The sequence below is a fragment of the Mustela nivalis genome (genome assembly GCF_964662115.1).
Source record: "Mustela nivalis genome assembly, chromosome: 4".
In the NCBI taxonomy this organism is placed as follows: Eukaryota; Metazoa; Chordata; class Mammalia; order Carnivora; family Mustelidae; genus Mustela; species Mustela nivalis.
Window position 1 is genome coordinate 149,335,362 of NC_139023.1, and position 27,082 is coordinate 149,362,443.

The 27,082-nt window shown below is 42.7% G+C and overlaps 1 protein-coding gene and 1 long non-coding RNA gene across 10 annotated transcripts in view; one reads left to right on the forward strand and one right to left on the reverse strand.

The window, feature by feature from the left end:
• Positions 1 to 26,929, reverse strand: LOC309862711. Its single transcript, XR_014310669.1, has 5 exons — positions 23,287 to 26,929; positions 19,774 to 23,075; positions 17,416 to 17,505; positions 10,179 to 10,226; positions 1 to 567 (listed from the first exon to the last, which is right to left on the reverse strand). It is a non-coding gene; the product is annotated as an uncharacterized lncRNA (long non-coding RNA).
• EXTL3 (exostosin like glycosyltransferase 3) overlaps positions 1 to 27,082 on the forward strand; it is a 142,558-nt gene that overhangs the window by 39,953 nt on the left and 75,523 nt on the right. The window contains exon 1 of one of the 9 annotated variants that reach the window (XM_082726867.1): positions 18,115 to 19,485. The exons of 6 other annotated variants lie outside the window; for them this stretch is intronic. The gene's annotated coding sequence lies outside the window, so the exon portion shown is untranslated. Of the gene's footprint in view, positions 1 to 18,114; positions 19,486 to 27,082 lie in introns of those variants that run through there. 2 more of the 9 variants (XM_082726872.1, XM_082726875.1) reach the window with 2 other exon arrangements.

Here is a 27,082-nt window from a genome sequence, read left to right on the forward strand (position 1 = left end):
GAGAGAGAGAGAGAGAGAAACAGCGAGAGCAGGAAGACGAGCAGGGAGGTAGAAGAGAGAGAAACAGGCTTCCCCCACTGAGCTGCGAGCCTGATGCAGGGCTTGATCTCAGGACCCTGGAGTCATGACCTGACCCCAAGGCAGACGCTTAACCCACTGAGCCACCGAGGCGCCCACGAAGCAGATACTGTCATGACTGTATGGTGAATATAAGCCTTGCTCAGTTTATTGATATGTTGTTCTTTCATATGTTTTTATTGGCTGTCAGTTTGAAGAAGGCAGGATCATCCACAAATAGAATTTGTCATAGCTTGATGTCCTTTAGTCACGAAACACAGGTTGCACTTCCTGTGGCTCAAATGGTGGGAAATGGATGAGGGAGAAGAGACATACGCAGGCGGATTTGTTGTTGACGTTATGCCTTTTTAGCATTGTCTTACCTCTGCCGGCTGACAGAGCTTCTGAAGGTTAGGTTCAAGAAGCTCATGAAACGGTGGGGGTGGGGGTGGGTAGTGATGGGATGCACAGTGTCAGTCAACCACCAGAGGTCTTCCTGCTTCTTCAGTCCTATTGGAAAGAAAAGCTGTTGAGGGGCTCTCGTTCACCTGCATGGCAGCTGCCAACGAGAAAAGCATGTGGAGAGTTATTTTCACGTCTTCCCTCTTCAGACTTAAGCAGAAGGAGGGAGATCTACTCAAGAAGGACAAATATGCCTGTTATTGGCAGGAACATTAACAATTTGATACTGTGATATTCTTTTAAAAATATATATGATCATTTTTCCTTGCAGATCCGAAGACTGCCTGTATTACCAAGGGCATACAATAAGATTACCTCAAGACTAATTTAGGTGTCATCCCACATAACTCCCTAAGCTTATCCCTCATGTGTAGCACTGAGTACACTGTTAAAATTATTGGCTTACTTGTTAGCTTCCTTACTGGATGATAAATTCTTAGAGGGCCGAGAGTTTTTGTCTTGCCCATTGTATCCATGGTGCTCCTTGAATGATATATGTTCAGTGGATTTTTTTTTTTTAAGATTTTTATTTATTTATTTAACAGAGATCACAAGTAGGCAGAGAGGCAAAGGCTTAACCCACTGAGCCACCCAGGCGCCCCTGTTCAGTGGATTTTTTTTGGGTGAATGAATCAACCTAAGGGAGAAAAAAATGTTTTTTAAAACACTCTCAAGGGGCGCCTGGGTGGCTCAGTGGGTTAAGCCTCTGCCTTCGGCTCGGGTCATGGTCCCAGGTCCTGGGATGGAGCCCCGCATCAGGCTCTCTGCTGAGCAGGGAGCCTGCTTCCCCCTCTCTCTCTGCCTGCCTCTCTGCCTGCTTGTGGCCTCTGTCTGTTAAATAAATTAAAAAAAAAAATCTTTAAAACACTCTCGATATTAGAGCATGAGCTTGGTGCTATTTATACAAAGGCAAATAAGACAGGCTTCCAGCCATCAAGGTGATCTAGTCTTATTGAGGGGACACACATTAGTAAGTACTCTATATATAGTGTAAGGAAGACTTCACAGAGGATTTGACCTTGGAATGGGGTTTTAGGGGTTGAATAGGAGTTTGCCAGGAAGATCAGGTGAGGTGGGAAGACATACAGAAGGAAGGGTATATCAGAATCAGGTACCAGTAGGTGCCAAGACACAAGCTTGTGAAGCAGCACAGGCCATTCCAAAAACAAGGGGTCATTTACTATTACTGAAATACTTGTGTGTTGATGAAGGGGAGAATGGATGGGATGTATGTTTGGAGATGAGGCCAGGGTAAGGGGCTTAGAAGTTATTAGATAAACAGTCGGGATTCATGAAAGGGATTTAAGTGAGGTGATGGGTTGGACTGATTTGTGAAGATGGGCATTGACAGGGTGCAGGCTGGGGAAGTGGTGGGTGTGGAGCTGTGCTTGGAGACCGGCCAGGGGTGGGTGAAAGGAAGCAGGCTGCTGAGGAGTTCAAGGTGACTACGTGGGTGGTAGTGCTACCCTACAACCCAGTGTGTTAAAACAGATGCAGAGTGGGTGTAGGAGGAGATACTGGGTTTGTTTTAGACAGACCAAGTTTAGAAAACAGTGCCACATTTTGGTAGAAAGGTCCAGAAGGCAGCTGGACATGATGGAGGCTCAGAGAGGAGGCCAGGGATGGAGTAATTCTCAAGTTTATGCACACCTGTGTTCAAATAACTAAATCACTCTTCAGATGGCTGAGATCACTAAGAGAAAGGATATAACTCAAGAAAAGAAGAGACCAGGACAGAGCCTTGGAGAAAAACTTTGAAGGGACAGAAGAAGGCGTCCCCAAATGGTGAGGAAGCAGAGCCATGGCAGACCGGCAGCAAGCACTTGACAAACTCAGCTGTGCCTCCGAATCGCCTGGAGAGCCTCAACGTAAAGCACAAGACCTTGCACCCACACCTGTGGGGATTCTGAGTCAGTAGGTCTGGGGTGGACCTGAGGATCGAACCTTGAATGTCCTTCCATGCATTGTTGATACTGCTGGCCACAAGCCAAGCTTTGGGGGGGCACTAGAATGCACAATGAGGAGGCAAGAGAGTGGTCATTGGAGGGTATTGAGACTTCTGGGGATGTAAGAACCTTGGGCACATTTATAAGTTGAGGCGAGAGATGGGAGAAGTTGGACATTCTGGAGAGAAAAGCAGTGATTCGTGGATGAGATCAGGGGAGTGAACCCAAAAGAAGATGGAGGTACCAGAGACGGTCCCAGTAAGCATATTAAAGGACTGTGGTGTCCACTTTTAAAACCAAAGCCCCCTTCAAGTAAGAGGACTTTCTCGTGGCTTCTCCTTCCTCTGTTGTGTTTCCATCACCTGCCTCCTAGAGCTGCTGTTCACTTTTACCTTTCTGGCTCCCCCACCATGCCTAGGAGCCTTTATCTCTCTGTCAAAATCCTCCCTGCGCTGTCACTTCCGTGCACGGATACATAAAGAGATGACTTGCTACAGATGAATGATCAGTAATGAATAGACTTTCAGCAACACAAGGCGTTTCAAGGATAAAGGAAAATTTCAAAACCTGTTTGATCATTATTGCTAAAATTGGGTTTCTACCACCTTCTTGCTAGAATTGCCATCAAGAGCTGCTTGACAGCTCCCCTGGGCTATCACAGCCCGGTACTGCAATCACAGTGAAGCAGAGAGACGCAGCTGTCTCTCTTCTACTGACGAAAGCCTGCTTCCTTGTAGCCTCCGAGCCCTCAAACTAGAAAAGCTTCAAAAACCACTTTGTACGATGAAAAACACAACCCCCACCACAAGGATAGCTGTGAGCCGTCATATGCCTGCGTGCGTGTCACATTGTCTGAGTTCTAGACAACAACGATTTATTGAGGGCTTCTCATAAAACAAGCCACCACTGAGATCCAAAGATTAGTAAAATACTGTGGGGATTCAGAGAGGACCTTCATGCCCCTTTCTTTTCTAAGTGCTATATCAACCAAAACGATACAGTTAGAAGAAACAGGCTGGGACTGAAATACCACCTTTCATGTTGCTAAAGCTGGTTTGGACAATGTGGCTTGCACCCGAGGCCAACACTGGCTTCTTGTTTCTTCCTCCAGGACCTGAACTGTCCCCCTGGACATAGGCAAGGTCATTGGAACCGGCTTTACCTGCCGCTGCATGAGGAGAGAACACATGGCCCTTGGGTAGTGTGTGCATAATGACCCTGTACACGGTCTCGTCCATCATAGAAGTAATTTGTGTTTTCCTTGAGCAAGTAAGGGAAGTGGGCAGAGAGAAGGTTAGAAGCTCTCCTCTTTGTACTATGGAGAAAGACAGTTTCCTATATTCTTGATCAAAGCAAGCACTGGGGAGATGGGAAAAGCATGGTCTCCCCTTTCCAATAGTTTGATCCTCTGATGCATGGGTTTTATAATTAGCCCCATGGCCAGCTGAGGATGGGGCTGCTCTCTTGTTACACACGTGTTGGAAGTGATAAGGCAGATATGTGGGTGGGTGTGTTCCAGGTATTAGAGGCAATCTGGCTCCACTTTCATGGGACTCTACCTCAAACATAGAGCACCCTGGTGTATCTGCCTGGGACAAGAGGGCTGCCCAGCTCAGTCAGCAGAAGTCTCCTAAAGGGATTTATGTTGTAGATGAACTCCAGCACTTTCCTATGCTCTGTTCTGGTTCTCCACTCAGGAATGTCCAGCCGTGTTTGGCCCTGAGCTAAATGTAGTGTTAGAGTACTCTACTAATACCATGCCAGCAAATAAAATGGCCCTGAATTAAAATACTTCTGCCATTTTTAATTTCCAAAAGGCAATTTTAGTTCCTGCCCCAAGAAGCTCTCAATCTAATGGAATAAGCCAAATGCCTATATAAATAATTACAACCCAATCTGAGCATTTTCAAGTTAAAATTAAAACATTTATAGCAGCTTAGAGGAGGCAGCATCAATTCTATCTGGGAGAGGGGGAAAAGATTTTAAATAAGATAGCTTTTTAAAATAAGATAGCTTTTTAAAAAACTGTTTATTTAAAAAAATTCAAACATGGAAAAGTTGTAAGAAAGGGAACATTAACTCAAATTCACCAGTTGTTAACATTTTGCTACACTCTCTTTCAATACTTGCATTTTAGTTGTTACTATGAATTTTGCTGAAACAAAATAAAGTTGCAGACATTACCATAATTTCTCCCTAAATCCCTCAGGATATATCTCTTAAGAACAAGAACATTCTCTTACATACTCATACAGTGCAATTTTTAAATTCAGGAAATTTAATAATACTATAATGCTATTCTATAATAAACAGTCCATTTTCAAGTTTCACCACCTGTTTCTATAATGTGTTTTTTAGCAATTTTTTTCCAATTTAACATCCAACCCGGGGTTACACATTGCATTTCGTTGTCATGTTTCTTTAGTCTCCTTTGATCTCTGGTATTTCCTCAGCCCAGCCCCCACCTCCCTCCTTCCCTCTTGGCTTCCTCTCTTTTTTCACAACATTGACATTTTTAGAATCTAGGCCAGTTGTTTGGTGAAATGTTCCTCGACTTGGGTTTGTTTGATTGTTACCACCTGGTTAGATTGCTTCATGATTTCTTCTTTTTCTCTTTTGAAATAATTTCAAACTTACATAAAAGCCAGAATTATATGGAGTTTTGCAACTTTTTTGTAAGTTGCAAATGATTTTTTTTCCCTAAGATTTTATTTATTTATTTGACAGAGAGAGACACAGCGAGAGAGGGAACACAAGCAGGGGGAGTGGAAGAGGGAGAAGCAGGCTTCCAGCTGAGCAGGGAGCCTGGTGTGGGGCTTGATCCCAGGACTGTGGGATCATGACTTGAGCCAAAGGCAGACGCCCAACGACTGAGCCACCCAGGCACCCCATTCCAAATGATTCTTACCCAGATTCACCAATTTTTGACATGTGCTACATCCACATTATCATTCTTTCTTCCTCTCTCCTTCTCCCTTTTTGTGTGTTTGGTGTGTGTTTGTGTGTGTGTGTTGTGTGTACAGAATAGTTTTTTTTTTTTTTTTTTTTTTAAAGTAAGCTCTACACCCAATATGGGGCTAACTCACAATCCCAAAATCAAGAGTCACATGCTCCACCAACTGAGCCAGCCACCCACCCCCTAGAATAGTTGTGTTTGTTGTTGTTGTTTTTTAAAATTCTGAACCAGTAAAGAAAAAGTGTCACCTTTGTAATGACAGCTTAGATTAAAAAACTTATACATTTAAGGTATATAACATGATTTTGTGTGTATATTCATAGTAAAAGGATTATTGCAGTCAGGCTAATTAACAGATCCACTTCTTCACCTGAAAAGAGTTACCATTTTTTTCTTTTTTGTGGTGACAGCGCCTCAAATCTAACCTGTTAGTGGGGCACCTGGGTGGCTCAGTGGATTAAGCCGCTGCCTTCGGCTCAGGTCATGATCTCAGGGTCCCAGGATCGAGTCCTGCATCGGGCTCTCTGCTCAGCAGGGAGCCTGCTTCCCTCTCTCTCTCTCTCTCTGCCTGCCTCTCTGTCTACTGTGATCTCTCTCTGTCAAATAAATAAATAAAATATTTTTTTAAAAAATCTAACCTGTTAGCAAATTTCCAGTATTCACATCCAGTATTATTGACTATAGTCATTATGCTGTACATTACATCTGTACACTTATTCCTCTTGCATAACTGCAACTTTGTGGCCTTTGACCAACATCTCTCCACTTCCTCCACCCCTAGCACCCCTGGCAGCCACCATTCTACTCTCTGCTTCTATGTATTTGACTTGTTTAGATTCTACATGTAAGTAAGGTCATGCAGTGTTTTTCTTTCTGCATCTGGCTTATTTCACTCAGTTTAATGTCCTTCAGGTTCATCCTGGTTGTCACAAATGGCAGGATTTCTTTCTTTTTTAAGGCTGAATAATATTTTATTGTTTGTGCATGTCTGTGTGTGTGTATGTGTGTGTGTGTACACATAGACACACATATAATACAACTGTGGCATATATATATATATATATATATATATATATATATACATCTCTACTTTTTAATGCATTTGTTCATGGATGGATAATTAAGGTTTTCCCCCTATCTTGGCTATTGAGTAATGTTGCCATGAGCATGGGAGTGCAGATATCTCTTCTAGGTACCTGCACTTCAGTTCTTTTGGATATATACCCAGACTAGGCATTGCTGGATCCTGCGGTAGTTCTGATTTTTTAAATTTAATTTGATTTTTGATTCAATTTAACTGAATAATTTCTTTAAAGTAGGCTCCACACCAAGCGTGGAGCCCAACACAGGGCTTGAACTCACAACCCTGAGATCAAGACCTGAGCTGAGATCAAGAGTTGGACACTTAACCGACTGAGCCACCCAGGCTTCCCGGTAGTTTTGTTTCTAAGGAATAGTTCTTTTGAGTGGGGAGTGGCAACCTCCATACTGCTTTCCAAAATGTCTGTACCCCAAAATTATATTACCACCAACAGTGTACAAAGGTTCCCGTTTCTCTACACCTTGCCAACACTTGTTATCTCTTATCTTTTTGATAATAGTGATCCTAGCAAGTATGAGGTGATATCTCATTATGGTTTTGATAAGCATTTCCCCAATGATTAGTGATGGTGAGCACCTTTTTTGTACTTGCTGACCATTTGTATATCATCTTTGGAAAAATGTCTGTTCAGGATTATTCTCAGTTTTTAATTGGGTTGTTTTGTTTCCCCGCCTCCCCCCCCCCCTGAGTTACAGGTGTTCTTTATATATTTTAGATATTAACACTTATCAGTTATATGGTTTGCAAATATTTTCTCCTAACCTGTAGATTGCCTTTTCATTTTATTGATTGTTTTCTTTGCTTTGTAGAAACTTCTGTCTTTGGTGACTGAGCTTTTGTTGTCATATAATTGACAGCTTTTCGGGTAGGTCTTGAAGGGGGTGAAGAAGCTTGCCTGTTGGACAGAAGAACTTGGGCATGGGAAGGGAATTATAGCCAGAGGGCTCCGAATGTGCAGAGATGTAAACCAGTATGTACATGAAATAGTTGGTGACTCGCCAATATCTTAGAGTAACTGGTCTGGAGGAGAAGGGACAAGAAAGCCAGTTGGAACTTACCATGTTAAGGAATTTGGACTTTGTTCCATAAGAAAAAAGAAAATGTTGAAGATTTTTTAAGCAAAGAGATAGTAGTATCACATTCATTTTCTTTAGGAAGATTAACTCTAGGGCACTGTGGAGGAGGAAGGGGCAAGAGAAACAAAATAGGAGGGTAATGCACTGAAACAGCTGGTGAAGAGACCCGAAGGAAGGGGTGGAGGGGAATGTTTGCTGAATTCCTACTGTGTGCTGGCCATTTTGCATGTGATATCTCATTTCACTATCACCAAAACCAGAGGTCAGAGAGGTTAAGTAATTTGGCCCAGAACTATTTTAGTTAATATTTGGACCCAGGCCCATGTGACTCTAAGGCTCACTCAGAACTACAGTGAGGTCATGAGGAATGGAGACAAGAAGGATCCCAGCTGGTGTTAGTCATGAAAATGACTACTAGGGAAGGGAAAGAACTGGGGAGGTCAGAGAAAATGGTGATTGTGATAACAGTAGCTATAAATGTGGTTTGGGTGGCTGGGTATATGAAATACTTAGGGCAAGATACTTAGTGGGCAGTTTGGCTCAAGAGCTTGGGAGGGTCTTGATTAGGGTAGAAATGTGGCTGCTTAAGTCATGAACGCATATAGCCAGAAGAGTGCTGAATAAAAACAGAAGATGGTGAAGGGCAGAATTCTTGGTACACCTTCATTTAAAGGTGGTGGGGAAAGAAGAGTCAGTGGGAGAAAAGAGAAAGTGTGGTGAGAGAGTGATGTGATGAGAAGCCAGGATTGGACCATTTTAAGAAGCTGGGTGATGAGAACTACCAAGTACTGAAGAGGAATTGCAAAGGGAGGCCTAAAAAGATTCATTGGCATTTACTCAATGAGGAAGTCTTTGGTTACCATAATGAGAGCAATTTTAGTAGCTTGGCGGAAGTCAGCCTTCTGGATGTTATAGAGTGAGTGGTGGGAGAGGAGTGGGCATAGAGTAGAGATGACTCTTGAGAATTCTGGTGAATGATGATGATGACAGCAGTTAACTAAGAGAGCTTACTATTGGCCAGGCACTGGGCTGATAATTTACTCTCATTAACCAAGTTAACCCATAACCTCTATGAGGTATATGCTATTATTATCCCCATTTTGTTACAAGGAAATTGTAGCCAAGAGAATTTATAGAGGTTAAGTAATAAGCCCAAGGTTTATACTTCTAACAGTAGATCAAGGATTCAAAATCTAAATCTTTCAGAGTTCAAATCTAGGGTTGCAAGATGGTGGTAGTTGGGGCCGGAGCCTGTGTATAAGCAGTGGGGGGAATCCCAATAGCGAGGAGAATATTGACTATATGTATAAAGGGAATGATTGATGGAGCAAGGTCACAGAAAGGAGGAATATCAGATCATGTTAAAAAACAGAGTGCCCACTTTTGGACACCTCTTTTTCGTCAAAGGCCAGAACAGATGAGAGAAGAATCGATGAATATGGACCAGATGTCAGCTAAGGTAGATTTTTTTTTTTTTTTGAGATTTGAGGAAAAACTGGCTTACTTAAAAAAGTTCCCATTCCACTTTGGGACTTCCTTCGAAAGGTCAGTGTCTTCTCCAAGATTTTTGTTAATTTCTAGAAGTTCATCGTGTGGTTTCTTTGGCTTTTGAGTTTCTGCTTCCACTAAATTCTTCATCTCACTTGTAATTCAGTTTCCTTGTTTCTATTCCTTGGTTCCAGGCTGACCCAGCTGTAGAACTCAGACCTGTCCCCTCTGCATCTTTTTCCTTGATTTCCCCCAAATCACTCACAAAAGGCATTTGTGCATGTGTCAGATATTACTGAAGGCTTCAGGGATTTTATATCCTTAGCAACACAAAACAATGTGAAGTCCAGTAATAGAAGATTCTATTTTAAACATGACTTCCGCTCCCCCTTCCCGGGAACTCTCTCCCCAAGCTCCCACGCCATTATTTAAGCACCAGCTCTCCTTTCACTCCTCCCATTTCCTCTCCCCTTTGCTCTGTTCCAGACTTCATAGTCTTCCTCTTTTTTAAAATGCAGATCTGTTTAGCAATCTCTTTGTTTCACAGTTTTATTACAAGCCAAGCTTTCTTCTTCCATACTCCAAGTGTAATATTGAGGTAGATTCCTCTAGAAGGCATTGTCTATCCCTGAGAGGAACTTTGCATCAGCTGCTAAAACAATAATCTTTTCACTCAGTACTTACAGATGGCTTAAATGTGGGAGAAGAGAACTTAAAGGGATTATGTGTGTTGCTTCTCTTTTCTCAGTGAATATGAGATGTACTTTTCTGTTGAGGTAGGAATGGGTCTAGGAGAGATCTGACAACTAAGGTGAGGGATTCTGACAAAGAAATTTACCAGGTTTCTAAACTATGATAAAATACCATATTTACATAGAATGATTCCTTAAACTAAGCCTACAAATGAGTAGAATTGATTCTCAGGCTGGAGATGAATTATTCAGTTTACTGAGTGCTCTGGTCAATATGAGAAAAGTAGAAAAACCAACAGAGAAGGGAAAAGTCAGTGTAAGTAAACTAAAGTCAGGATAATGGAGATCACAGTCCTTGCTGATCCTTTCTATCCCCCCAACACAGGCATGAATACATACATGCAGTTTCAGCATTGTTCTGGGCCTAGATAGCTGTTCATCTTGCAGCTGAAAAAGGACAAAGGAGTTGCATTAGTTGTTTGTTGTCCCCTAACAAATGACCTCAAATGTAGTGATTTAAAACACAACTAGTGGGGTGCCTGGGTGGCTCAGTTGGTTGGGTGGCTGCCTTCGGCTCGGATTGTGATTCCAGGGTCCTGGCATTGAGCCCCGCATAGGGCTCCCTGGTCAGCAGAGAGCCTGCTTCTCTCTCTCCCTCTGCTTGCCTCTCTGCTTACTTGTGCTTTCTCTCTCTCTGTCAAATCAATAAATAAAATCTTAAAAACACACACACACATAACTAGTTATTATCTCTCAGTTTCTGTAGGTCAAGAATTCGGGAGCAACTCAGCTGGCTGGCTCTGGCTCAGGATCTTTCATGGGCTGCATCATTTGAAGGCCAGACTGGGGCTGGGGGATCTGCTCCCAATCCCATTCACATGGTTGCTGGCAGGAACCTTCAGTTCCTTACCACATGGGTCTCTCTACAGTGTTGCTCATGACATGGCCTCTAGCTTCTTTCAGAGCGAGTGATCGAAGAAAGAAACCCACCACAGTGAAAGCTGAAATACCTTATATAACTTAATCTCAGGAGTGACTTACCATCATTTCTGCATTGTTCTGTTGGTCAGAGATCATCTGTGGTACAGTGTGGACAGGGACTACATGAGGCTGTCAATACTAGGGCTAGAGATTGCTGGGGATGTTTTGGAGGCTGGTTACCAGAGAAGTCTTTCCAAAAACGTTTTGTGTGTGTGTGTGTGTGTGTGTGTGTGTGTGTGTGTATCTCTGCGTGGGCTGATACCTTAAAATGCCAGGAAGAGGGTATAGTTAGATAGTTATCTGACTTCTGGCTTTAATATTAGAACTGGTAAAATAACAAATAATTAGTGGGGGGGGCACCAAAATAAGTATGTCTCAGGATTTTGTCATGTAGGGAAGATTTTTTTTTTTTTTAAAGATTTTATTTATTTACTTGACAGAGAGAGAGATCACAAGTCGGCGGAGAGTCAGGCAGAGAGAGAGAGAGAGAGAAGCAGGCTCCCGCTGAGCAAAGAGCCCTATGCGGGGCTCGATCCCAGGACACTGAGATCATGACCTGAGCCGAAGGCAGCGGCTTAATCCACTGAGCCACCCAGGCGCCCCATGTAGGGAAGATTTTTAAAAAGCTGCCATGTACCACCATTTTTATTTTCTAAGAAGGAATTTTAACATAAGAAAGGGGAAGGGACATAATCTCAAAATAAAGGACAATCTTTAAATTGAGTAAATTTAGCTTTACTAAAAGCTCAATAACTTGCCTTTGCTTTTCTCATTGAACTGTGGACTGACAAAAATTTTATCTAATCTTGGTCCACAGACTGTCATTCAGGGACCACTGAGAACAGACATAGAATGTTCTAGTACCTTTAGAGATGAGAATGAACACAACAAAGCAAAAAGAAGTTGAAATGGCTGATACGTAAAGATAGCAATTTTATAAAATTTTGCTCGTAGGCTGGAAGCCACAGAACTGACAAATACTTACCAGTTTCTGTGTTTTTTGCTATTAATTTGTATTCCTACTGGTATTTAGATGTTTATTATTTAAGCTAATTAAAGAGGAAATATATAAAAAGTGAACATTACAGCATATTTAAATGTACATAAAAGTAATAGAAATGCATGGTGCTGTTTGAACTTTTAAAATATTTTCATATTTAGTATATTTTACATATAATTAATGTATTTTTTGATTACTTGCATCATTTATCTCATTTACCCTTTTTCTAAATAATCACCTCTTCATTTTATAGGTGTGTATTTCTTTATAATGATATAATAATAACAATGTTATTATTTGTGTCCCTTATTACAGAAAATGAACTTTCTGGGGGCACTGACTGGCTCAGTTGGCATAGCACGTGACTCTTGATCTGGAGGTTGTAGGTTCAAGCCCATGTTGGGTGTAGAGATTACTTAAAAGAGATGACGTATCAGACACTATCCTTTAGAGGTGAGCTTTGGATTGTTAATTGTGGCCCCCAGAACTGATGGATTTGTAGAACTATCATATTTTCTTTTTTTTTTTTTTAGAAATACCACATTTTCATTTGGTTTCATTTTTTTAAAAGATTTTATTTATTTATTTGACAGAGAGAGAGAGAGAGATCACAAGTAGGCAGAGAGGGAGGGGGAGGCAGCCTCCCCGCTGAGCAGAGAGCCTGATGCAGGGCTCCATCCCGGGACCCTGAGATCATAACCTAAGCTGAAGGCAGAGGCTTAACCCACTAAGCCACCCAAGCGCCCTTCAATTTTGATTTTATAACCAAATTGGCTAACTAAGAAATTAATTGATGTTCTGTAAGTACTTCTTTGACATTTTGCCAATTTTCAATTGGAATGCTTTGTTTACTTGAGGTATTTTTAAGTGAAAGCATAGCAAGCGTTTGCTTTTTTGAATCTATGGGTAGCTTTTTTGGTGTAAGGACATTCCTGAAGTCATAGAGCTGCATATAGTGTGACATTGGAACTCAGCTGTCAGTGCTCTCCCTAATTTTTTTTTTTTCTTTTTTTCTGGTTACAGCTCTCATTGTGCGAAATTCTGCAAACACTCAGACATGCTATGTTGAGGCATGCTGTGTTTAGCTGAGCACATTTTTGCACTCACTAGCATAATTTAGAGTAAATGTTAGGAACCTGTATTTTTGTGGCGGGGAACATATGTATCATTACTTGGAACTTCCAGGAACAAGCTTGGGAAATTTTGATGGCATTTTGATACTTACTGATCATCAGACATGACTGCCCCTGCAAAGCTATGCTGACATGGTAGGGAGAGAATAAGAAGTCACAGAAGAGACAGCACTTGAAGGAAGAAGAGACCTTACAGGCAGATACATTTTATTTTTAGGGATGACAGCTAATTTTTGAAATGTTAACTCGTCATTACAGATTACACTTCTTATGTAGATAACTGGTTTGAACCAGGCTAAGCATCCTAATGAATGTGAAACTAGTACAAAATTTCTTTTTCACAGCCACATAGAAGGTAGTGAGTACTATGACATGAGGCAAGGAGTTAACAAATCCTTTTTTTTTTTTAAAGATTTTATTTATTTATTTGAAAGAGAGAGAGAGCAAGCATGAATGGGGGGTGGGGCAGAGAGGGAGAATCAGGCTCCCTGTGGAGCAGGGAAGCAGGGAGCCAGACATGGGGCTCCATCCCAGGACCCCAGGATCATGCCTGGAGCCAAAGGCAGACACCTAACTGACTGAGCTACCCAAGTGCCCCAACAAATCCTTTTTTGACAGTAATGTGTGCTCTGTTTTAGAGGTGATGTTAACTCAGTATTCTTACTACAAATTATTTGCAAACTGTCCTATTCAGATTTTGCCAGATAAAAAAGAGCCTCTTTTAAAAGATAACATCAAAGCCAGAACTTTCAGAGTGAGCCACTTAGCAGGCTAGTGAGTGCCATCCATGGAGCCTCAGAAGATGACCTTTTGTCTTTTTGGCATTGATGGACCAAAGAAAAGAGTAACCTTGGAACTCTAATCTAGGAATTGTCATGCATTGTTCTAATTATAAGCCACAAAACTGCTCAATCATTTATATTTAGAAAAGATCTTGAATAGTGGCTGTCAGCACTTTCCTTTAAAATCAAAGCACTACAGATAGGACGAGTTCTTATCTGACTTAAACTCACCAATAATTCCTGAATCATACCTTTTGAAGGTTGCTGGGGGTCACCAGTGGCTTGCTGGTGATTGATCTGGAAGCCTTGCTGAGTGGATTGTGGGTCTGGCAGCCATCATCATGCAAAGTGACCACGGGCGCCTCTTTCCCTCTATGACTTGAAGTTAACTTTTATCGATTTCTCCTTCTATAGGAGTAAAGCCTCTTTCTCCTGGATATTTACATTTTGGGAAAAACAGATCATCAGTGAGGATCTTCTAAGGGAGTTCTTTCCTGAAATCTATAAAATAAATTTCCTGATGTAACAACACAGTCTCATTAGTATAATCTGTCACACTCCATGCATTTTCTATTTCTCTAACATCTATGACTCAAAGTATAATTCCCTTGTGAAAGAAATAAATACCAACTTCTTAAGCAGTCAATCTTTCAATTATTTGTACCATTTGAACTCATTTAACAGAATCAGATGCCTCTGTTTGTTCAATCCATTAATGCAACATACAATTCGCATTGCCATCTCCAGCATTTCTCTTGCAATGTGGTGTAATATGGTTGTTAAGATTTCAGCCTTTGGAGTCAAGAGTACTTGGGTCCAGATCCTGGCACCACCACTGACCAGCTGTGTGATTTGGGCGAGTTACATAACCTCTCTGGGCTTCTGTTTTCTCAGTTGTGAAATGGGAATCGTGACGGTACTTACTATGTAGTGTTGTTAGGACTAAATGAGATAATACATTCCACAAACAGAAACGTATTTGCACTAGCTTAAATAAGTAAGGCCTTTCTGCCTGCCTTTCTTTTTTTCTGTTTTTCAATAGCAAGGCTACGTGAGCAATCCCAAGGATACCCAGTGACACCTGGGATTTATGCGACCAGAGCTGGAGAGTGCGCAACCTCTGAGGCTTCTCCATCTCCCACAGGACTGTTTGCTTCACTCTGTGTGTTGGCTCTATTTTCTGCAGACCAGCATTCTTGGCTTATCACTGTGCCCATGTCCAGAGATCCTTTCCTCCAAATCCATACAATTTATTAGATGAGGCACTTTTATCACTTGACTCCTGCTCCCAAGTTTCCAGATAAGAAGAAGTCTGATCAGCTGGGGCTAGAAAGGTTGAAGCTCTGAGATAAGAATGGTGGCTATTTCCAAAGGGTCTCTAAGGAAGTGGTGTAATGGTGGGGGTAGGGTGATGTATTGGCAACGCTGGGATATTCATAGTGACAAAGCTCCAAGGTGCTTAAAGGCTCCATGTTGTGGACTGAATTACTTACTTGAAAAATCTTTTTATTGAAGGATAATATACATATAGAAAAGGACACTAACACAAGTGTACAACTTAATGAATTTTGCCAAACTGAAAACAGGTGTAAGCAGCGTGCAGCTCAAGAAACAGAGCGTGGCCAGCACACACGTAGCTCCTTTCACACTCTCTTCTGGTCACTGCTCCTTGGGGTAGATTAGTTTTGCCTGTGTTGATACTCTGCATAAATGGAATCACAGCCCAGGTACTTTCCTCCTGTCTGGCTTCTTTTGCTTAATGTTGTTTGCGAGCTTCCCCAGTATTGTTGTATATATTTGTAGGGCATTCTCATTGCTGTAAAGTATTCATTTGGGTGAGTACACTACACTTTGTTGATCTAGTCTATCCCTGATGGACATGAGGTTGTTTTCTGTATCTGTCTATTCCTTGTGGTGCTGTTGTGAATTTGTTTTGTTGACGTGCACACATTACTCCTGATTACTTTTACCACCACAGGCTCATGCAGGGTGTGTTGAATTATTTTCCAACATATATAATTGAATTGAGGGTCTCTTACGGGTGAATATTGTTATGCTTTTTATCTGGTGATTTCTTATCTTTTTATATTATAAGTTTCATGGTGTGAGGGAAGTGTTATATTTTAAACATTTTGCATACGTGCAAAAAACCCTGCATATATTTGGAGAGAATGCTCAACTATTTGTTGATGGAATGAATGAATAAACAAATAAACAGTGGTGTATGCCTTTTCCTTTTCTGGGAACATGCCGTATTTATAGGAGAGGCTCTCATTGCTGTATTTAGACAAGGCTGACCTGCTGCTTAGCCAAAGCTGATTGATCAAGGGGTCAGCACAGGACCCAAGCCAGGACAATCGTGTCTCTTTTCCAGGAACTTAAAATCTGGAACAAAAAGAGGCAGACTGGGCACTGCAAAGTCCCTGTGACTGTGCTCTAGAGAGAAGACCCACAGGCTCCTGCTTTGGTACCAAAGGCATACTGGGTTCCTTGAAGCGTATAAAGATCTGCATATATGACAGTTAAATAACAAAGCAAAACTATTTGATTGAGTTCCAAAATGCAAAGTAGAGACAATAAATGTTGTAAAAGGTCACAATATGGATGATCAGTAAACTAGTTTCATTGCATATCTTACTCCCTTGGTTTTCTTTCTTGAGGACAGTTACTGTGAATGTGATTGTATTTTCCAAGCCAGAAACTGCAGAGTTAAGGCAACAGCCCAAGAGAGGAATAATGAGGACTTGGATCAAGGAACTAAGTGTGGGACTGCAGAGAAGAGGTGGTAGAGATCCTATACATGAAATTGTTAGGTCTTAGAAATTGATCTAATGTGAGGGTGAAGAGAAAAATGAAAATGGTGCCAGGTTTTGAGTTTCTATGTTAGGAAAGATAATGGTAACACCATTATAAACAGGGACATTTGAGGAGAGCAAAGGGGGAGGGGGTAAAGAAGTTCAGTGCGGGATATAGTAAATTTAAAGTCCTGGCGAGACAGTCATATTGTTCTGGTCAAGAATACTGGCTTTGGAGTTCGGAGGACTTGGAGTTCCTGTTGTACTTTGTACCCTACTCTGTGATCTTGGGCACTGTACTTATTTGGCTTCTTTAAGTCTCTGTTCCCCACTGATAGCTCCCTGTAAGGGTTAAAATGAGACAATGCCTACAAAGGGTTTAGCTTATTGTTTGGCAATTAAGTATTCATAAAACGTGTATTGATAGGATGATGATGATGGTGTGCTTATGTCTGGAGTGCAGCTCGAAGACAGGGACTCAGACAGGAATCTGCTCAGAGGAGCATGCATGCAATGCAAGGGAGCTGTTGACACTGGCAACGAAGAGACTGTGGAGAGGAATCAGAAAGTGGCCCGTCATTACTTTTCAGGGAACAACATCTCTTAGGAGACAGGAGAAGGAACAGGAGCCAGAGGGAGAGACTGAATATGGAACTGTTTGAAAGGAAGAAGAAAAAGCGAGAGAGGGGACCGGCTCAAAAGATCCAAAGTAAGAGGATGGTTAGCACCCAGAGCTCTACTGAAGTCGAGACACCAAATTTCCATTGGGTGCCATTTTTCTTCTTAAAGTTTATCTATCTTCAGCATCAAGGAAATCAACCATAGGGAAAACCATGTGTTAAGTCACTTGGATGTGCAGGAGACATTTAGGCTGAGTCCTCTAGGTAGCAGCTATCTGCAGGCCCTCTCTTGTGTGGAGATGAACCAATACCTGGTAATACTTACCATGGCTTCTGGGCTTCTGTTTGTCTCCTCCCACACTGCCAGACTTCTGCCTGCTGCCACAGAGCTCTGGAGGAGAGCCAAGAAGATGAGCTGTTTAAAAAAAGAGAGAGAGAAAGGAAAAAAAGACAACCTTAGATTATTCAGGGTTATTTGGGCAAGTCTTCCTCATTTTCATTTCCTGGAATGCTTCTGATTTTTAAAAATTTGCTCCCCCCCTTTCCTGAACACACTGGTTAAAAGTTAGAAAGGTTGTTGTACATACATGATAGTGGTAGGACTTTGAATATTTGCTCATAGTGATAAACTACTAGCATAGAGTAATAAAGGTGAGGAAAACGGTGAGGTAGGAGGAAAAAGGGAAATAGGGGTGAGTAAGGTGTCAGGAAAGAAGAAAAAGGAGGGTCAGAAGGAGGAATGAAGGGTGTGTTCTGGAAAACAGTTTGCTAGGTTTCTTAAAGTTTTTTGGGGGGTGGAATCCTCAGCTCAAACTGTCCCCTGTGGGAAACTAATCAATCTTCAGTGTTTTCTAGGCCTCCTAGCTAGAGCGTGGGCCTGGGCTCTACCGGGAAGGGTGTATGGGTGGGATATGGCAGCTGTGGAGCTGTCTCTGGGGATGCAGCTTGGCTAGAGTGCCAGACCACCCACGCACAGGGATAGGAGCCTACCGCTGGCCCTCCCCAGCTATTCTCGGTTCTTTTTTTTCTTTTGAATTTTATTTATTTATTTGACAGATAGAAATCACAAGTAGGCAGAGAGGCAGGCAGAGAGAGAAAGAGAAGGAAGCAGGCTCTCCGCGGAGCAGACAGCCCGATGCGGGGCTCGATCCCAAGACACTGGGATCATGACCTCAGCCGAAGGCAGAAGTTTTAACCCATTGAGCCACCCAGGTGCCCCGCTATTCTTGGTTCTGGTGTGTTCTGGGTGTTCTGGGTTCCCTGCTCAGGAAACCTTGGAGCAGAAGCCCTGCCCATCTGGAGGATTAAAAACATGTTAAGAAAATAGTGAATCCATTTACAGATTTTAAATAATGTTTAAACTCCTTCTTGAGTTAACAATAATGATCAGGTGGGTCTTTTCAGACTGGTAGAGTTGCTTCGCCCACCCCCATTGTTTCAGATTCTGTGCTGACTTTGCAGGTGTGAGGGTCTCTTAAGACTGACTGTAGGATAGGGGGCCCTTGCAGGTTCACAGGGCTTGGCTCTTCAGTATTGCAAACGGTATTGCTTTTTCCTCCTAGTTTTGGTGGATTTTGCTACAGGATTGGATTAAGCTATTGTTTTTGTAAAGCCCCGGGGGTTTTTGTTGTTGTTTGTTTTGTTAAGCATCCAAGCTGCCAGGCCTTTTCTTTGTTGTTACATTCAAAGTGTTTCAAAACTCCAGACTGTTGCTGGGGACGGTCCGTTCTTTGAGGAGGGCCTTTTCTACCGGTTTGGGTTTATTTTTGGACTTGGATTTCACCGGGCCTGCTCGAAGCGGCCGAGCTTCTCGGAGTCGGAACCCGTTCCAGAGCTGTCGGAGGCATTCTCTCGGCACTCCGTAGGTAGGTTCTTCTAAGGGGCGAGGGGCATCCGTAGGACGCCGGTCTGAGGGCCCAGCGGAGCCCGCCGCGTCCTTCCTTCCCGCTCCTCCGGCTGGCCGCCGTCGCCCTCGCTTTCGCCGCGCGTTTCCCACAATCCCCGGCGCCGCCGCCGCCGCTGCCCCCGGACTCAGGCGAGCCCGGCGGCGGAGCCCGAGGCCTTGGCGGCCTTTCGGGCTCAGTCCGGAAAGTGGCGACCGTCCCCCGCCTCCCGGGCTCCCGAGCGCCCAGGTTCGGCCATTTCCGGCCCGGCGCACTTCGGCAAGTTCCGCAGTCGCTTGTCGGAAATGGCTGCCCGCCGGCAGGGGGAGCGGAGGATCCGGCGCGGCCTGGAAGGCGGACAGCAGGCGGCGAGAGCGGCTTTGGGGTACCCGAGTTTCGCGCAGGCGGCGGCGGCTCGTCCCTGAACTGGAAGCCGGTCGGACTCCTGGCGGCGGCGGCGGCGGCGGCTGGAGCTCGGAGCAGCCGGGGGCGGCGGCCCGGAAGCGCTCGTGGTAGGGATCGGGGGCTGGCCCCAAGCGCTAGGCACCGGGCAGGGGGGCGGGAGGGACCGGGTCCGGCAGTGCCGGGGCCGCGGGAGCCGCGGGGAGGCTGCCGCCCTTCGCGGCGGGGGCGTGCAGCCTCGGAGTAGGCCTTCCCAGCCTTCTCGAGGGTCTGGGGGGGAGGATCTCCAGGGCCTTAGCCACCAGCGAGGAGGGGTAACCGGGCTCCGGGGGCTCTCAACGCGACCCTCCCTCCTCCCCGGCGTCCCTGGTAGCCCGTTGGGGTTGCCGCGTACCCACCTCCACCCCTTTTTCTGGAAGCTCGTCTTCAGGCTGTGCAGCGTCTTCTGCCTAAGCCCTCCACCCTTCCTTTGCCCCCTGTGTTTGTCCAGCTGCTTGGGTAAGGGCATCTTCTGTGGACGAAGGGGCAGCCCGGGTCTGCCCCCCTCCCTTGTTCCCTGTGCACACACTCCCACCATCTGCTTCGCGCCGCGTTCACACACAGTCGCCTGCAGCTGCTCCTGCTTTGGTTCTTTTCAGGGGTTCACCTCCTTTGATCATAAGCCTGCAGTCGGAATAGCCACTTCCTGTCCGAGGGTCCAGGGGCCGCTGTTCTCTGCATCTGAGACTCTTGCGCCCAGGCCCAGCTCTATAGCGATGGGCCTAACGCTGCCTGGGCAGGAGAGGGACTGCGGAGTGCCTGTCCACACTACTGAAATCTTAGCCGGTGACCCGACCCGCGCGCTGCAGGGGACAGGACGAATCCGAGCGCTTTGAAGATCAGGCAGGGCTGCCAGACTGCAGATAGTGTGTATATCTCTTCTCCACTTTGAGCCAGTGGTTCAGTTCCTCTTTGTTATCTGTAGCTCTTAAAAGACTCGAATTTGTTGGCCTGGACTTCTTTTCTTTCCTTTTAACAAATTCTTAAGGGCTTCTGACAAGTCCTCTTAGTTCAACTCCAATGCAAGAGGAGGAGGAAATCAGAACAGCGTATGACCTCCCCCCCCCCCCCCCCCCGCATTATGTGATTTACTTAAGAGGTGTCTTTAGCGGTTCTTCCCCTCACTTTGTCCTGTTTTCGCTCTAATTTAGGTAGCTTCAGTTTTGAAGGCTGGGCTCCTCATGTTTCCTTGTTTTTAAAAGATCTTTGTGTGTTGCGATCATGGAGACTATCAGCATTTTACCCTGTTTTGCTCAAGATTAGTTTTGGTGTTCTATCCAGTTATTATAGGGTATATCTGAAGTGCCTGGGATAGTAACCTGTGGGTTCTTGATAGTCTTGAGTAAAGCTAAACATTCTCAACAACTTATTTAGCAGGGGGACTTAAATATTTCCTCATCTAAAACTGTTACTTGGTGAGTTAAAAATACCTTATCCTGTGGGAATTTCCTGATCTTCCACCTCTGGGGGAGGAATTGTAAGTACATAAAAGTATGTGGGAAACTCGCTTAAATGCTTTCTGGAGGAGAATTAGAATTGTGGATCGTTAGAATCTTGAGATATTTATTTAATACCTGAAGATGTGGTCTGTGGTCTCAGGGGGCATGCCTATTAACCAAATGATTGTCAAGAGTGTGTCTTCATTCCTTCATATTTCTCTTCATTTTCTTTTTTAAATTTTATTTTTATTTTATTTTATTTTATTTTTAAGATTTTTATTTCCTTATTTGACAGAGAGACATCACAAGTAGGCAGAGAGGCATGCAGAGAGAGAGGAAGGGAAGCAGGCTTCCTTCTGAGCAGAGAGCCCGATGGTGGGGGGGGGGGGGCTCAATCCTAGGGCCCTGAGATCATGACCTGAGCTGAAGGCAGAGGCTTAACCCACTGAGTCACCTAGGCGCCCCTTCTCTTCATTTTCTAGGGGGAAAAAAACCCAACAAACTGGCATTAAATGTTTGGCATGTAGTTGGAACCTCTTAATGATTAGGTCTCAGAGTTTTAACCTATGAGTAAAAAGACTTTAAATGAGCAGGTTAGAGAGAAATAAGACATGGAGTAAGCCTGAGTAGTGGACTTACAGAACACTGTGGAAGGTTCAAAGGATGGTTGGAAGCTGTAAGAAGAATGTGGGGATTAGATAAGGACTTGCCCTTTCCCTCTGGGCACTAGGCTATCTGTTGAGTGAAAAGTCTCGGTGCAGGAGAGAATGGTGGAAGGGCTGTGTGTGTGTGTGTTCCCTATCTGAGGTGAGACTGGCAAGTAATGCCCTGGAGGAGGGTTGGAAATATTGCCAGAAATAGAGGTAGAGTCAGGTATTAGGAAAATGAAGATCTGTCTCAATCTACCGTTGGTAGAGATTTGAGCGACTTTGCATGTGGTAATAAGTTCAGAATGAGCCAAAGAATATGAATCTTCCATGAAGTCCTAAAACTGCGCTTATTTCTGCTGGATATTAAGTTTATATCAGAAAACTTCTGTTAGCGTATTTATTTCCATTTTATTTTTATTCCCTCTTAATTTTTGGTAACTACTTTGAAAACCTATAATGATAGGATAACCAAAAGATTTTTCATGCATTTGTATGTTCCATGCAAATAGTGGAGCTTAGACATATGAGAGTTTGAGAACTTAAGAGGGATGGAGGTAGCATGATCTTTTCCTGCCTGAATCAGTCCCACACTCCTTGTACACGGGGAATTTTTCACATCTTTTTGGTGATGTTACTAGGTGGAAGAGAGATAGTATTAAAAATTTTGTAATCTTGAGTGTGTAGAGGAATATGGGGTCTCCATTTAGCGCACATTTACTTCCCCTATACTCAGGCTTTAATGTTTAGTTTGGGATTTTGCTCACATGCATCGAAACGACCCAGTAAAATCCTAGGGATGGAGCCACAGGAAGATGAGGTATCTCATCATTCAGCCACCTGTGTGGTTTGCAGCCGAAGAGTACTTTTACAGAAAAGTAGGTAAATTTTTTCTGTAAAGGACCAAATAATAACTATTTTAGGTTTTGCAGCTCTTCAGCTCTGCTACTGCAGAGCGAAAGCAGCATCTACATAATACATATATACAATGAATACATACAGTAGTACAAACATAACTGAATGAGCAGTTTGTGTTCTAGTGTAACTTTATTTACAAAAGAGGCAGCTGGCTGTAGTTTATCACTGTCTGCCCTAGTGCATCAGCCCCTCATACATGTGTCCTTACTTTTGTGTGTTCCTTCAGTTGTGTGCAGTTCCTTTTAGACTAGTTGGTAATGTTAATGATTAACATCCTGGATGTTTGCTTTGGTGACTGTTTTCTCTGTTATCCTATCTTCTTATATTGTTATCATTTTAACTTTGTTCTCTCAACATTTAGCATTTTTAAAACACTTTAAACATTTTTTTCAACAAATGTTTGATATTCTGTGGCAGGAAATGAATTAGATTGGGAGTATACCCTTAGCTTGTATAATAAAAGAAATAGATAAATACCTTACGATGGCAGGTTATGATAATGTCATAATTACTATTGTTCTTTGCCATTATAGAGTACTTTTATGTATTTCTTTTTTTGTTACATGGGTTTTGATTTTTACAGTAATTCTGAGAGATAGACGGCTAAATGTTAATACTGTTTCTTCTTTTGAGGGGAAGGGAAGGTAAGAAAGAAAACTGAGGGCGCCTGGGTGGCTCAGTGGTTAAGCTGCTGCCTTCGGCTCAGGTCATGATCTCAGGGTCCTGGGATCGAGTCCCACATCGGGCTCTCTGCTCAGCAGGGAGCCTGCTTCCTCCTCTCTCTCTCTCTGCCTGCCTCTCTGCCTACTTGTGATTTCTCTCTGTTAAATAAATAAATAAATAAATCTTTAAAAAAAAGAAAGAAAACTGAGATGTGGGGAGGTTTTGACCAAGGTCAGTGGTAATAAGTGCAGAATTCTTGACCCGGCCAATACTACTTATTGACCTGTCTCCATTTGAATATGTCCCATTGGAATTTGTAGACTAGTTTTCTTTTCCCTTGTTGACATGCAGTTGGCCTCTCTGTAATTGTCACCTTTTAGGGCAGTGTAAAACATGTCTCTGCCTCTTCTTTGTGACAGTTTTTCAGATGTTGGAAGGTAGCCATCATGTTTTCCCAAGACACAAATTGCAAACTGGTGTGCTTTGTCAAAAGAGGTCTGCATACATATCATTTGGCTGCCCAGATTATGCAAAAACTTAAATTAGGAGTGGACTTTCAGAAATGGGGAGATTTCAGATAAAAATTTCTGGCTTTTCTGGAGGAAAGAAAATTAGAGGATTCAGTGATACAGAGCTTGCATTTCTAACTGTGGTAATCTCCCTTTCATGGTAATATACTGTCCATTTTGCTAAAGTCTCTACCTACTGACTTCATTCTTTTGCTTTACTTTGAGGGCTTCTGTAGTTACTGCTCTCCTTTTCCTAGCTCTTCTATTGCACAGGGTAAATATTCCCATTTCCTTCAGATGTTTCTTATTTGACAGTTTCAAATCCCTTCATCAGCTTCTTAGTCCTCTGCCCTCCATTTACTTTGTTAATGTTGTCCCTTTTAAAGTGGACTCAGCACAGCTTACGGTAGTCAACCTATAGTGTTACCTTACAGAGCAGAGAGTAACCATTACTCTTTTCCATTTTGACACTGGGTTAAAAAAAAAGAAGAAGAAAAGAAAAACAAGATGGTAAGGACTGTCTTTCCCTAACCCGTCCTATATTCTTGACTTCCTGAAATTTTCATCAACTGAAATCACAGCTCTGTTTGTCTCTGCTACTGTTAAACCATGTCATTTCCATGTAGTTTTAAGATACAGTGCTGAACTTTGCCTTTATCTCTATTAAATTTCATCTGCTTGGATAGTCCAGACTGATAAAATCTTTTTGTATCCTGAAGTTTTTTCCAGCCTTGACTTACTTTTCCCAATGTGAGGTTTTTATCTCTGAAGTAGAGCTGTAAAATATAGAAGCACTATGGCTTAGAAAGTAATTGATGGGCACCCTGTTATTAATGGGTTCAGTGGAAAATTAAGGGGGGCCTTCAAAGAAAGCATTATGCTTAAAACCTTGGAGGTGAAACAAAAGGAGGTCTTGGGAAGAGTCTTGCTGCCCTAAGTTGACATGTGAGTAAAATTTTACCCCACAGTAAAATAGGTATGTATGTGCTTTTTGTGTGCCAGTTGGTGGTAAATCAGTGGGGTCCAAGAATCTAAAAGGCTCTTTGAGGTCATTTAGTTCAGTCCTTTAATTTATGAATTAAAAAAGGATAAAGAGAATATGAGTCCAGAAGGACAAGAAATTGTGAAGTTAGGGGGACCCAGTGAATCAGGGGGTAATAGGAAAGGGGCAGCAAAACTGTGGAGTCTGGATTTGAATTCACCCATGAAGGTTGCAGTTGGATGCCTGAGTCATAAAGCTGATTTATGTATGACTTCACACAGTTTTACTTCAGTTCTCTGTCTCATTCATAGTGTAAAATAAAAATCATGTTTTCTCGAGACATGAAAACCTTGGAGAAATTAGTTTATACTCCAGGCGCTTGCATGTCAGTGACTGCTCCAGGAAGACACTTTAGCAAAATCCAGCTGAAGACCTTATTTATTTATTTAAGATTTTAGTTATTTATTTTACGTAAAGTGATCACAAGTAGGCAGAGAGGCAGGCAGAGAGAGGTGGGGAAGCAGGCTCCCCACTGAGCAGAGAGGCCGATGTGGGGCTCGATCCCAGAGATCTGAGATCATGACCTGAGCCGAAGGCAGAGGCTTAACCCACTGAGCCACCCAGGTGCCCCTGAAGACCTTAATTTTGAAAGCTTGTCTTTCTTCCCCCTCTCTTCAGTATAGTGGAATCTGTATTTTTCCACTTTGCAGTGTATTGTGAACATTTTGCAATTTTATATAAAGTGATTGAAAAGCTTATTGACAGCTTGATAATCATTTTAATGACATGGATTTTATCATACTTAATACTTAACCATGCTTCTCATTTTGAACATTTAATTTAAACTTTTCTTTCTCTGTATTCTGTTAAAAAGAAAGCTGTGTTCACATGGAATATATTCCTAGAAAGTGAAATTGCTGAACACTTTAAAGACTTCTGTTACAAGTGGCAAATTACTTTTCTGTTTACCTTCTTACTAATACAAGCGAGTTCCTGCCACAGTGTGTAGCTGCCAATGTAGTGCAGGGATGTATAGTACTCTTAAGTGGTATACTTTTTAATGTTGTGGTGTGAATATTCTTGAAGTTAAATCCTTTGTCTCATTTGTGATTCTTACCTAGTAATAATTTCTGGAAGTGGAATTGTGGGGTTAGAGTGGAGGCAGTTTCAGGGCACTTATCACTTCCTGCCAAATTGTGTTCTGGAAGTACTGCCAATTTTCACTCCCAGCAGCAGAGTGTGGGAATGTTATCCTTGATCCTGGTTAGCACCATATATTCTAATTTTACAACTCTTTGTTTATTTGTATGTGGAAAATGTCATTGTATCTTGTTTATCTGAACATTTCTATGATTGCCAGGATAATTAATCATTTAAAACTATTTATTATTTGGGCCCCTTTTTTTGTATGCAGGCACACCTCAGAGACATTGCAGGTTTGGCTCCAGATCACTGCAATAAAATGAATACCACAATAAAGCAAGTCAGATGATTTTTTGTTTGTTTGTTTTCCTGTGCATATAAAGGTTATGTTTACATTGTAGCATAGTCAATTAAAATAGTGTATGATGGCATTATGTCTAAAAAATGTATAAGCCTTAATTAAAAAATACTTTATTGCTAAAATATGTTGTCATCTGATTTTTCAGCAGGTCAGTCTTTTTGCTAGTGAAGGGTCTTGCCTCAGTGCTGACAGCTGCTGATGGATCAGGGTGGTGGTCCTGAAGGCTGGGGTGGTTGTGGCAGTTTTTTAAAATAAGACAGCAGTGGAGTTTGCCACATCAGTTGACTCTTCGTTCACAAACAATTTCTCTGTAGCATGTGATGCTGTCTGTTTGCAGTTTATGCACAGTAGAACTTCTTTCAAATCTGGAGTCAGTCCTCTCAGACCTACTGCTATGTTATCATCTAAGTTTCTGTAATATTCTGACCCATTTGTTGTCATTTCTACAGTCTTCACAGGATCTTCACAAGGAGTAGTTTCTATCTCAAAAAACTACTTTCTTTGCTCATCTGTAAGAAATAATTCCTCGTCCATTAATGTTTCATCACAAGATTGCTGCAGTTCACTCCCATCTTCAGGCTCCACATCTAATTCTAGTTCTCTGTTTCCACCACATCTGCAGTTATTCCAGCACTGAAGTCTTGAAACCCAACCCTCTCCCCAGAGTCCTCCATGAAGATTGCAATTAGATTCTTCCAGTCTTAGCTCTTGTTGATATTTTGACCTCTGTCCATGAATCACAAGTGTTCTTCATGGCACCTAGAATGGTGAATCCTTTCCTGAAGGTTTTCAATTTACTTTGCCCGGAATCTGTCAGAGAAATCACTATCTCTGGTAGCTATTTAATGTACTCTTTAAGAGTATATGGCTTGAGGGGCACCTGGGTGGCTCAGTGGGTTAAGCCTCTGCCTTTGGCTCAGGTCATGATCTCAGGGTCTTGGGATCGAGTCCCGCATCGGGATCTCTGCTCAGCAGGGAGCCTGCTTCTCTCTCTCTCTCTCTCTCT